At 32.1% G+C, this 14,149-nt stretch overlaps 1 protein-coding gene across 2 annotated transcripts in view; it reads right to left on the bottom strand.

Moving 5' to 3' along the window:
* The window catches only part of LOC111414927 (uncharacterized), a 93,748-nt gene that overhangs the window by 13,311 nt on the left and 66,288 nt on the right, over positions 1 to 14,149 (bottom strand). The window lies entirely within an intron of this gene.

The raw sequence follows: 14,149 nt of genomic DNA, 5'->3' as shown, positions 1-14,149 counted from the left end.
TGATACTGAAAATCCTTAAAAATTAAATGGTTTTGAGAGAATTAAAATGGTTAAAAATGTTGATTAGCAGGATTAAAACTGTGACATATAACTCGTTATGCCAAATAATCGATAATGTTCTGTTGATAATGTCGGAGAATCAATCGCACAAAAATCAATCCAAATATGGCAAACTTCAACAACTCCAACATGTAGTACTTTGGAACCCAGTCAGTCAAAAGTACATACATAGACACTTTTGCACCATACTAATGTTATGTTTGAGTAATTTTAAATAAACCGCCGAAATTGACACCCGTGTAAGTATTGCATTTTCCATATGGTATATCACTTGCGATTGCCAAACATAGGATTGGACTGTGAGCTGAAGAAAGACTTCGCCTATCAGTTCTCCTGGAATGAGACACGCTAAGCTGTTTATCAACATCTCCACTTGTAGGACCTATCTGACGATGTTGATTGTCGACTATGTGCTGAGGACGATTAGACGGTTGAGCATGTTTTATGCCACTGCTCTGCTGTTAATCATATCAGATTCTCGATTTTTGAGTCGCAATTTATCTCCCCCAAAGAATCTGAATAACTTTTCACCGAGCAAGGTATTAATGTTCGTTAAGAGCATTGGAGTGCACGGTGAAATTTGATAGTGTTATCTATCAAAGTTGGTCCGCCTACCGATATGTAATTTATGTTAATGTAATGTTAGTTGCATCTTCCAGGTTCTAGATAATATTCGTGTAAATCTGCCATAGGATTACACAGTTGCGTATTGAAGCTACTTTAGGTTTAACTGCTACCGGCATCAGAAAATTGGAAGAGGTGAACTAGAAAACGTATGGAATCGTTAAATAAACGAGAAGTTTTAAAGTCTTGAAGTAGTCATATCACTTCCTTGGCACTTTGTATGGCATAAAAATCATAGGTGGAATTAAGTAGCAGAAACCATAACACTGCTGAATTAAACGTTTTAGAAAAAAAACTGAGTGAATGCAAATTTGTTTTTCTGGATATATAGGAAGTCCCTATATATTACACAGAGTTTTACGGTCGTATTCTAGTTTATTAGATAATTTAAAAATTTTTTAATTTAAAAATGCCCTGTTAGAATATCATATTGGAGAAGAAGGCTTCGTTGCTTAAAATTCTTATAAATCACCATTACATTAAAGCTTGCCCATTTTGCTAGTTCAAAACCTTCTACATTACAGCATCAAGGTATATTCAGTTTTCTAAGCATTTCTCTCGTCAACAGAATCAGCTCCCTTTAAAAAATCGTCGATAAAATTAAAATTGCGAAGGGCAAAAGCGGTACAGAATCTGATATTAACAACACTAATCTCAGCGTGTAACTTCGGCCTAGAATGCAGTAAATCGTTTAAACTTAAACCATTGGAATCTTTATTAGCGGTATTGAATAACTTGAACCCTAATAAAATCCTAATCAAAAAGTGAGAATTGTTTGAATCAAATTTATTTGATAACCTTGTCTTTTCAATATACCATGAATGGTAGGTTCAGTCCAAAAAGTTTTTTGAGGTATAATTCGTTATCGTTACATCATAAAAGAGGAAATGGGATATAAAATCACTCATTGTGGAAATATTTTCTATAATCACCCAACAATAGGCGTTAAAAATATTGTGGGCTCTTTCTAAATGATGAGGATTTTAAAGTGCTAAATCTCAGCGATCGATGATAGATTCTTTGGGGAACTTAATCTATACACACGCTACGTCAATTATTTGCCCTTTTTCCGTAAATTAAATTATTCTATAAAGTGTATACCCTATGATTTAATCTTGTTAGTTTGTCAAATAATCCAACGCATGTATTGAACGATAAACTAAACACCGCTTACAACTTAAAGGTCACAAAATGTTTTAAAACGCTGTTTAGGGCTTTGTACCCCACGACGACTGCGTGGTCGTCGTCGTCCTTTACGCGACATCACCATGTTTGAATCCGCCTTGCTTTACAAGCTACTAAATCTTCTGATACCGGTCTAAAAAATCTTATGCAAATAGATCTTTCTCGTATAGGTACCCGTTCGAAAGGTTGGGCTACTGTTTAACATCATGCTAATGGTTGGCTAAAAAAAAGAGAACAATATAAATACCAGAAGAAGTTTAAAAGTCGTAAATTGGTATAAATTGGCCCTATAATAATAAAATCCTACACTTTTCGTATTGTTAACAGCCTTCGTGTCCATTGTTCAGCTTGTCTTCCTCTCCGCTCTCGCCAAGAAGGATTCGCTTAACTAAACGGGTTGCTTTTAAATTGCTGACATTATATGCCAATTCAGTTGGGCAGGTGATGTCTTGTCTTTTAAATAGCAAAATTTATGACCTGAATGAAATGTTATCAGCTGGACAGTTGACAACGATCATTACGCAGAAAGTCACGGAAAGAAATTGCAGAGTGTTTGTTATTCGGCTACAGGAGATATAATCGCAAAATTTTTCGATTAGATTGGGTTGGACTACTTTTTAGATTCTGAGATTGTAATATAAATTAAGTTATAATAAGCTGCTACTTGGTATAGCATTAGTTAATATTCACAAAATAGGAGTTGCACGGAAATAAGCAAGCTATAAAAATAATGGTCTTGAAAGATGTAATGAAAGTAAAAAGCTTCGATCCACAGTGATGTTTATTTAATAAACTTTTCATTCAGTCTTGAAAGACCTTCTGCTGTACTTCAATGTGTCCGGATTTACTCTAACAATAAAAAGTACTTTATCAAATAAAATAGGAACGAATTTTATAAATCGTTTACGTATTATGCCGTATTTGTTTATACAAAAGCTCAAGATGGAATTGGAATTGGCCACAAACAAATTAACAACCTTAACTCGTTGTCGAGCGCAGGGCAACTGACAGATTTACCAAATATAATTCTTGATACTTACACTCTTTTATGTAATAATTTGTTTTTGCCGGATATTTTCTTCTGTATCAGCCCAGAAAATTGCTTCCGCCTATAATATTTATCATGCTGAATTTTTTTTTCTATACTTAATATTTTGCTTCTATACTAAATAAATTTCATTTGCCCAAACATTTTTTTATGTGTCTATGGTGGCTAAAAAACGTTACTTTTTCTATTCTGCAATTATATCATTATTTCTCCTGATACTTTGTTTCTTCGTATGATCTTTGTTTCCGAGCGTATTTTCTTTGGTTACTTATGTTTTACTTATGTTTACTTAATTACTTCAGTGGGTACACTGATGTAATTGCACATAACGTTTTTTTTTGTGAACATGACAAATTGTTTCTACCTATTATTCATTCTGAGTATATTTTCTTTTGCAAATGATCACGATATTGTTTCTATAATACATATCAGTTGCTTCAATGGTTCATGACTTGCCACTGCATGTAATATTTTGCTTCTATGCATAATACTTTTATTATACTCGCAACATTTTGCTTCTGTGCATGATGGTTTACTTCTATGCAGAATGTTTTCTTTTGTACTTCCCCATGATATTGTCAATAGTCAGACACTCAACAACTGATGTCTTTTCATAATAGCATTAACTTTGTATAGGTGCTGACTACACAAGTAATGAATAATATTTTTGAAATAACAAAGAATTTAAACGGAAAACTAACAAAATCTTACAAGATGGCTTCCAAATTTGGGAAATGTATGAACCATCGTAATATCGAACTTATTCTACAGTATGATTTGATAAACATCACGATTGACGAGTCTATTGGGAAGGTGCTTAGTGCAGCATAGGGCAGAGTACTCATGGAGATCACTCAATGTTAGTCGTCCACTCTTATAGAGGACTGCAGGCACTTATTTGAAGCAAATCACTTAATGCACTGGACCCATGGCATTATTAATACAAAAGTTAGTTGCTTTTGTATTAATAATGTCTTGCACTGAATCAAGTGTTAGAATTCGTGATAAATATGGTAAATTTGATCAAATCTTATTTATTTAAGAGTATAGGAGTACTATAGCAGTGCCCGATGGCTCTCACGTGGTTATGTTTTTTCATATACATTTGAATTGCCCCAAGATATTTGATTTTCTTCTATTAATGCGATATTTTCGAAAAGGCAAATCCAATAACGCTCTCCGCAGGAAAAAGCAGCTTTTATAAACAACTCAAACTATGTTGAAAAAGCTTATCTGGATTCAAGTCTTATTAGGAGTCGTATTGGAGTTTTGAAGAAGTTTGAAAGCAAAAATCAACGTGGAAAAAAAATGAGGGTGGTCGGGCCCAGTTTAATTCTACGACTTGAGGAAAAGTGCTATCAATTGCAAGCTCACCCATTACATCAATTATTAATGTAAATTTAATAAAATAAAATAGGAATAAATAATGAAGATAAAAAAAGAAACGAATTCACATTAAAGCATCCGTTGAAATGTCCTATTTGGTGTGTGTACTTTACAGCGATAGGTAAAGCTTATTCTCCTGGAACGTCAATTACGAAATGTTAGTCAGCTTACATTAAAACAATATAAATTTGCATTAGTTGAAGGAATTGGATCCACCACATTGAGAAACGAAATTAAGCGGCGTAGCGAACAAATAGCAAAGTTATTGCAACTACTTATTTGGAAACACTTTCTGTTATATTACTGGAATAATTTTTGAACATATCGTTCATTTCTTGATTTGTTACAAGACACAAAAACATTTGAAAGTTATTGTAACTATTGTTAATATTTTTTCCCAACAATTAACAATTTTTTTCTGCAAAGGTATTTCTTCTCCGAAAGCAATTTACTTAATCACCCAGTTATCTATTATATCTAATCTAACTGGCACGGTTAATCACTTTGTTTAATACCCATCCTTAATTACGCTACAACAAATACTACTGTCAAACTAAAGATAACCATTTAGATTACACATTATTTAATTAACCAACCGGTTACGCATCGGACTACAACCTAATTACAAATGGCACTGCTCAGTTTCTTTTGATCATCTGATGCAACAAACCGTGTAGCATTCAGAATGCAAATTTATTTCTTACCTAATTTCTTCTTACCCCGACAATTATAAAGTAAATTAATTAAACATTTTGCGTTGGATTAAACTGTTTCGCAGTTCATAAATAAAGGTTCGCGGTATTAGGTAAATGCAAATTGAGCAAAAACAGAAGACTATTCCTGATAATGAGGTGCGTGAGTAAGTTGCGTTCGGATTGCTCAAAAAATGGGGGCGAGTCTGATGCCAAGAGAAGAAAGTTATTCCAGTTGTATAACGAACGCGCAACCTCGTTTTCATGCTACTTTCTAGGTTAAATTGTTGCGTAATTGCAACCGAGATGTATTGAATGATCGTCGGTCGAATGATGCGAGCTTTTAGGTCACTTCTTCCGGAAATTCTTTTAAGTCTTTTATCGAACCGTGTATGGTAAGAAGGAAGTTGTTTCTTTAACGTGATTCGCTTTGCTATAAAGCCACTATTCTTTACAAAGAAATTTTTAAACTGTTAAAATAAAAAGATATTAAAAAATTTAAAAAAACAGACCTGAATTTGAGTTATAGTTGAGGAATTCTCAATATCCATTGCTTGTTAATAAAAAGAGGTAAAAGTTTTTAATCACTTTAATAACACGTTTAATAATTATAAAACGTTTTATGCACAAAAAAGATGTTTCATCGAGAACCGAACCTTCGTTTAACTTGTCTTTATCACAACTGGTCATTGGAACACCTCTAATCGATCTCCATATATTTAGTGAAAGCTAAAGGAGGAACGTGTGTTTCTTTTTTGTGGTATAATACAATACCATATGAAAATGCGTAAATTAACTTTATATAAGAGTTATTATTTGAACATAAAATAACGCCAACCTTGGAAAACACGGTCGACGTCGTTGTACTTTTTATTGTCGCTTCTGTTTTCAGGTCTTCCCAATAAAAGTTTTCCCATGCGGTTGTGTCACTAACCATAGCTTACCTTTTTTAAATTAATTATTTAACCAGTTTTGTTAAAAAACGACTTGTATTTTAATGATTGCGTTATTAAAAGTGACATTAAAAATATTTTGAAGGATAATAAATATTGAAGGTCACCATTTTTGTTTCGCAATCGACGGGAAACATCGTCGTCTTTTCCTTATATGCAAACGGCGTGTGCGATAACTCCTCAAGAAAGAAGAAGCATTTACTTTCTCTTCAGTATCGGAATGTCTGTCTCTGGGTCTTCCGGTGATAGGAGTTAGCTTAACATTTACGAGCTAAATTGTGTGGACGTGCAGAGATGTACTTTTTTAAAATCCTTTTGTTACATAATAATATCTGTTTGTGGTAGAATTAATTTATACCTTTCGATTAAAAGTTAATTGAATATATTCTTTCTATTGTGTCTTACGTACTGTAAGTATTAAAAATATTAATATTCTTTTAAAATAATTAGTGTAACTTTCCTCGGAAATATACTTTTAAACATCTTTCACTTATAATTACAGTTTGTTAACTAGCGGAAATCCCATAAAATGCATGTTTCCGATTACTTAAGTATTTAAACAATACGGAACATTTATATTTTTACTTCATCTTGTAAAACTATCTTTCCCCAGGAGTTTAAAGATTTTATTGTTGTAGTTTCTGTTTACTTTTTACACAGATTGCGTCGCCAGATTAGGAAATAATATTTTTGAGTTTTATCTACGTAGTTCAGTACTTTTTTACTAATATTATATAGCGGAATATTGAAAATTTTTAACAATGTAATGTATCAACCAGCAATTATAAACTCAAATACTCTTTTATTTATTTATTTAAAGATCGGGTACGGTACAGGACCAGTGATGGGCGATGGGTAAATACCCAACGGGTAGGTAAATAGAATTTGGGTATATATTTGGGGAATATTGTACATATACTGGGTATATACCAGGTATTTACTATCTGGTCGCCGGGGGATCGTCTTATAAAATTAGGGTATTCCCATAAATAGCGCCGTCGTCGCGTCGTGTTTTCGATAAAATTTAGTGGTTTTGTAACCTTTTATATACGTTTGATGTTTGATTCTTTAGTGGTTTTGTTGTTGTGGCTGGGGATTCTTTGTGCCGCTGCTGATATACATATAGGTATTAACGGTATTATAGAGGTAAGTGCTTACTAATTATTTGTTACTAAAACAGTAAATGTACATTTTTGTTGCAAGTACGGGGTATCTCCGTTATTATTAGAGACAAAGCGATGCGAGTTTAGCATCCAATCATAGCGTTCCTAGTTTTTGAAATACAAGGAAATTTTGAAACTTTTTGGTTTTGGACACCCCCTTTGCTACGATTTCTATTAGACTTGGCGTAAAGGTAAAAACGGTTATATAAATTTTTTTTTATTGTTATCCATTACAGAAATCTATATAATATGGGGAAGCCAAGGCATAAAATTCGAGATTTGTTCGATTAAAAAAAAGACAAATTAGTAGATTGTAAATACTGCAAAGATAAATATAAATTCATCAACGTAAACAAAATGAAGAATCATATTTTAAGTGTATAAAATGTCCAAATGATGTAAAGACCCAATTTAAAGCAGATATGGCTTCATCATCATCATCAATGACCTCAATAATGTCTCAACAGCAGCAAGAATGTGCCACGCCCACGCGATTGAAACAATTTGCAGACCATAAATCCTACAGAAAACGTAAGTTTTTGGCAATAATTTCCTAAATAACATAGTTCATTATTATATTGTTAGGAAAACTTGAATAGTAAGCTGGGCACAGCTATTCTTGCGTCCGGAACACTCTTCTCCAGCATTCTCTGTGGAAAAGTTTTTTTAATACATTAAGACCAACTTATATATTACCTTCACGAAAGTCTATTTCAACAACATATCTAGATAATCAGTATGCTTTATTAAAATGTGAATTAGAATTAGAACTACAAAATTCGGATAACCTTAATCTGTAATGTGATGGGTGGAACAATATTAGGAATGAAGCCATCATCAACTTCATAGTAACAAAACCAGAACTTATTTTTGTGGATTTTATAAATACTAAGGCACACCGGCATACCACAGAATATTTGTCTGAAAAATTAAGCTAGGTGATTGAAAAATATGAACCTCAAAAATTTTTCTGTGTATAGGGGACAACGCTGCAAATATGCAAAAATCTTTTACACATATCCAAGAAAAATACACTCATATAATTACTTTAGGATGTCTAGCTCACACTTTTCATTTACTTTGCCGGGATATACTAAAATGTAACTCTAGTCAGGAATTTATTGGCAATTTAACTGCAATTGCAAAAAAGATCAAAAGCGTGCATGTTTTGAATGCTTTATTCATACAAATTAATAAAAACAGGAAACTGAGTATTTCGTTAAAATTGCCTGGTGTAACACGTTGGGCTAGTTCTCTCTACAGCATCTGGCTGTAAAACAAGAATCATCTGAAGTGCTACCAGCAGATATGAAAAGAAACTTATTAGATAATCTAACATTTTGGCCTAAAATTAATACGATTATTCGAATACTGAAACCAATTGTGGAATGTTTAGAAAAATTTCAAACCCAAGACTGTATAGTTTATAAGGTTTATGAATATATGTCAGATGTTGAAGTAACTTTAAGAGAAAATCTTTCCGAAAGTGGCATGACAATGAACGAAAATGAGATCGCTAATATTTTGAAGTCATTTGATAAGAGAAAAGAGCGTGCTTTAAAGCCACTCCATTTTGCAGCTGCATTACTAGATCCATTAAATCAGGGTTCTCTAGAACTCTAGACAAAAAAATTGATGAAATGGAGTTCATATATAAAGTATCCGCGGATATGAACGTTGATTCTCTGGATAATGTTATGGCGGATTTAGCACATTACTGCTCAAAACACAAATTATGGTCTAAAAACTTCCTTTGGAGTTGTATCCACTCTACATCTCCAGTTTCTTGGTGGAGAGGACTGTGTGGTACAACGTCGATATCAAAAGTTGCAATAAGAATTCTAACTGCTCCAGTTTCGTCAGCCGAAACTGAAAGATCATTTAAAACTTTTTCGTTCATTCATCATAAAAGAAGAAACGGATTGACAACCGAAAGAGCTGGAAAGATTACGTACATATCTCACAATTGGAAAATCAATTTCGAGTCCAGTAAATCGGAACAACAACCAAAACCAAGTACTTCATATTCTGCACAATTTCCTTCAACTTCAACTGTTGATATGGTTGCCCAAGAGTTTGAAAGTTCCGATTCTACTTGCAGTAGTTGCAGTACAACGAACGAAGGTGAACGACGAGAAAGTGAAGGTAATGATGTTGTGACGAGTCTTATGGACATGGAATCAGACTCATTGTCAGATACAGACTCAGACACCCACATGGAAACGAGTCACGACATCGACAACTGAGACTATTTTGTTTTGTTGAAAATTAAAATAAATGTTTTAACATTCGTTTATTATTTTGTGCTTTTTATTTCGATTTATTCAGTCACTTTTATCTTAAATTAACAAAGTAAGTTTACTTGTCTATATTCGGGTACATGGTATTTACCCAAATTGCAATATACCCGGTATTTACCCATTAGGTACATACCGGGTGCAAACTTTGGGTATATAGCCAAATTTCAATATACCGGTTATTTGCCCATTGATGTACAGCACTGACCTAATAACACGCATAATACCACTGACGAGTGAAGGAAATGACATATTATGTAGAAGCGTAAAGAAGAAGAGTACATGACCACAAATGGTTAGATAGAACTTATATTCAAAATATTTTTTTCCATCGCCTTTAGTTTTTGACTTATAATCCATACTGTATAAAAAACAGTCAATTTTAATATTTTGGAGATACGCTTTCTAATTGGAAGATGAATATCACTGAAATACACCTGATTATGGACAATAATATTTTGGTTTGTAATAAACAATTTATGTCTACAATGTTTTGCTCCACCGCATTTAATTATTGTGATATATGGTCGCTTTTATCATGAAAACATATAATTGTGATATTTTGGAGATGGTCACTTTCTGACTAGAATATGGTTACAACTGAGTTAGACCTGGTTATAAATTATGCCATTTCAGATCTTTATAAACAATATATGTGTCAATATATGTATATGTGACATATTTTTCTCAATCGCATTTAGTTTTTGAGTTAAAAGCCACACTATATTAAAAAAAACATTCAATATTTATTTTATATTATATTTTTTTGAAATTTTACAGATTTTACTTTCTAATTGGTATATGGATATTACAGAGATAGACTGGGTTATGAAAAATAATATGTCGGATCGATTCAAGATAGAGATTTTCATATATTGCTATTTTTAAGGTTATCCACAAATTTATTATTTATTCCTGAGATTATTATGTTGGATTTAAATTCCGGGAGTTTCTATAAAATTTCAGAGTGTACCAAGAATGTAAAGAGGGTTGCACAAAATTTCTTGTTGTATATGGTTTCTACGAATTTTAAAGAATTCGGAGATGTTTCTAAAAAAATCCTGAGATTTCCAATAATATACCGATATTTACATGTATTTTCCAATATCTCGAAGAAAAATTTTAAAAATCTTTTAAAAATTATGAAGGATATGAATGGAATTCTATAAAACTCTTGGCGTTTTTAACAATTTTTCAAATGTTTTTATACATTTCTTTAGATTTAATATTGATTTCCAAGAATATCAAGATATAAGCAAGAATATCATGTAATTTTTAGTTGTATGGTACACAAATAAGTCCTCAAGTGCAAATGACTTTCATTTTTTCGTAACACTACAAAGAAAATCTAACTCGAAATCTGCCTCAACCTCAACTAATAATAACATATTAAAAATGCATATTTAATTTGCTTCGATGTCTATTACATGTGATCAGAGTCTGCAGTATATGCAACATGATCTTTCTAGTGGATTCGATACAGTAAATTTATATAATTTTCAATGTGAGCATTGAAATGGTAACTATCAAAGTATTCTTCTGATATAAAGAAATATAGATGATTTGCTAGGCGAGTTTACTGGAAATGTTAGTCCATACAATGCACGTCCACACAATTACCAGAAGAAAGGAGAATGTATCAGAAGTAGACGAATCTCATACTGAAAACAAAGGTGACAATTATGAAGAATGACAAATACAAAATGATATTTATTTATTGGTTATTTTCAGTTGCACAATATAGTTAAATCCCTTATTACCATTTTGAGAGTAGTCACTTCAATATCTACAGACAGATATTTGTCTTGCTTATTGGCAACATTTGCTTCTACATTTCTAGTTGAATTACCCCTACAGAATCTTATTCGTCGATTACTTTTTTCATATTCTCACCCGATTCGTGGTATAGCAGAATTGCATGTCTATAATATTTCTCCAATTTTGTTAACAAAATGGTCTGTTAACTTGTCTTTGCTTCCGACATTCGCTGTCTACTTTAAACTGTGCAATTGAGTATGCTGTTTTGCTTATTGTCGACGCCCTTATTCTTTAAAATTTTAAAATCTTTACTAGTTTTTATGTGTTCAGTATACTTAACTGTTCTATTAAATCTTATAATTCATCAAAATTTTACAATTACATATGAGTACCTTTGCCTTTTTAAACTTCAATCAGCTGAAACTTTTAGGTCCTGTAACGACTACTTACTTTTTCATTACACATTTTTTTCTCTATGTATTTTTACAAGTGTGATTGTGTGCAGATATTTTAAATCCTGAGCTATCACAGTTTACTTTACCGGCTTTTCATTTATATATTCAGCATTGAAAATTTCAGATATCGCTGAAAATATAATCAAATATTCAATTTCTTCGGCTTACTTGAAATGTCTAACTTATAATTCAGTCTAATACATTGTTATGGCTGCATGTTGAGTCCACATCTTCAGATCACAAAGGTATTGAATTTGTTAGTAGTGCATCCATTCGGTTCTATTTAGTTAATTGGGGTTTGGTACAATTTTATAAAACGTTAGATTATCATTTTGTGCTAACAGGTTTTGGTCTGTTGTCGTTGGTTCGTTTTAAACTTATTAGCGTTAAGCTTATTTTGCGTTATTTAATTTTGGTATTTTTTATTAAATTTATTGGTAAATTTTTGGTTAATTTTTGGTTAATTTTTCGCAGTAACTTTTCCATTCGTAACGTTTCAAAATTCACCAGCATGTTTTGGATAACTGAAACTGAGCTACATACAGATTTTTTCTCTTCTAACGAAATAACTCAAATTTTTTAAACATTAAACAAATCGGTAACCAGTTGAATTATTCTCCTTCCTTTATTCTAATAGACTATCCCGAACATTTTGATTAGCTTACTTAACAGTCTTAGCGTTGGGAATACCATGTAACCTTAATTCCATTCCATTTAGCGACTCATTCCCAGACAAATACTTTTTCTTATACAACATCAGGATTATACAACATTAGGCAATGAAACACAAAAACGGGAAAAGAGTCTTTATCCGATATATAGCTCAAAAAGCTTTATGATATATTTATGACAATACAGAGATTGTGTCGAAAGTAAGTTAAAACTAGCAAAATTATGGAGATAACTCAATTCTGAAGTCTTTCAGGAGAACAACTATAGACTATAGATCGAGAACAACTTCTCGATACGATAAGATTAATTTAAAACACCATCTAGATGATGTAATGTGAATTTTAACGACAATCAAATTCATAATATTAATTGAATACGACAGATACCACATCAACAACTACCAAGTTATCTGATACCAAAAGGGAGAGCGTTTTTTCACCAAATCTACTATAACGCGATTATATTAAAGTTAATATATTAAAGACATATCAGTTTGGTGTTACATCCACGAATGTCCTGATAGTAAGATTCTTAATGAACAAATTTATGAAGGATTTGTTAGGGGGTCGATAGCGATTAATTTAAATATTTTGAAAATTCGTATATCTAAGCTCATCTGTGATCAGGAAATGAATATAAAATTGATAGGCATACTACAAAAGCTATAATTTTATTTCATCTATTAACATATTCCTTGTCCTTGAGTGATACTTTATAACAATATCCTCAATGTAATATACTGAAACAATACTGAATCGGAACGTATACGGCCAGCATGGTTCCTTCCAAACTCTAATTTCACCCATAAATAATTCACCTTTAACACATGTAAGTTAAGTATAGACACTGACATTGCAGCGTCCGATCTAGCAACTATGAAATATATAAATAGCAAATAAGAAAAAATCAGAAAAGATGATAATAGGAGTGAAATTAGTAAACAACAGAAAGATTTAATACCTCTTTCCTGTATTTAAACATTTATTATAACGTCAGAAGTGCAAAAGCAATGAGGATGTATTCCAAAATGTACCAAAGACAAGTGAGACGAAAGCTAATAAAATGACAGATAAAGTTAAAATGAAGTTTGGCTTCCTATTTCATTATATTTAGCTTCTTTCTGCTTTCCATCTAATACAACTATTTAGGAGAGTCACGAAGAAACAAGAGAGCAAACAGTTGTTAATGTTTTGTCTCCTTTGTCTAAATGTTTTTGTAATTGTTGTTTGTCGTTCTTTTGCATTATTCCTAGCCTAACATTTTAAAGGCACTAGAACGAAAATAAAAGTGTAGACATAATTTGAAAACACTTGAATTGCAATCATATTCATTTACTTTGTCTTATATGACAGCCTTCACGTCTACATACACCATTAATTTATTATATAGTTATTTGAAAACGAGTTAAAACCCTCCGGAGATGTTAGACAAACAGGAAAAATCAGCTTATCTCCTAAGCATTATTTTAATCATTTGTAAAAAATTATTGCTTTTCAAAATAATAAATTTTAATTACTCATATAAGCATAAAAAGATAATGATATAATCTATGGTATTTTGTTAAAATGCTTACAATGTCGATTGACGGCTTGAAAAGAAAGCACATTTTCAAGGAGGTAATTAACGGGGACAGCATTCCATTGACCGAAAAGCTTGCAACGGTGTGGTCCAAACCCAAAGTTATATAACCGAAAAGAAAAATGCTGGGAGCAGCAGGTGCAGATATTTCATTTTATCCGTTATTTATTCGCGTGAAAGTCTCGAATTATAATACGGTCATCTTTCTTCATTGTCGGCTATTTATGGAAATGTTAGTCCGTTAAAAACGTTTAATATATGGCAAGTAGCAGCCTTAA

The sequence above is a fragment of the Onthophagus taurus genome, chromosome 7, assembly GCF_036711975.1.
Source record: "Onthophagus taurus isolate NC chromosome 7, IU_Otau_3.0, whole genome shotgun sequence".
Classification (NCBI taxonomy): domain Eukaryota; kingdom Metazoa; phylum Arthropoda; class Insecta; order Coleoptera; family Scarabaeidae; genus Onthophagus; species Onthophagus taurus.
This window is presented reverse-complemented; position numbering and strand designations above follow the sequence as displayed.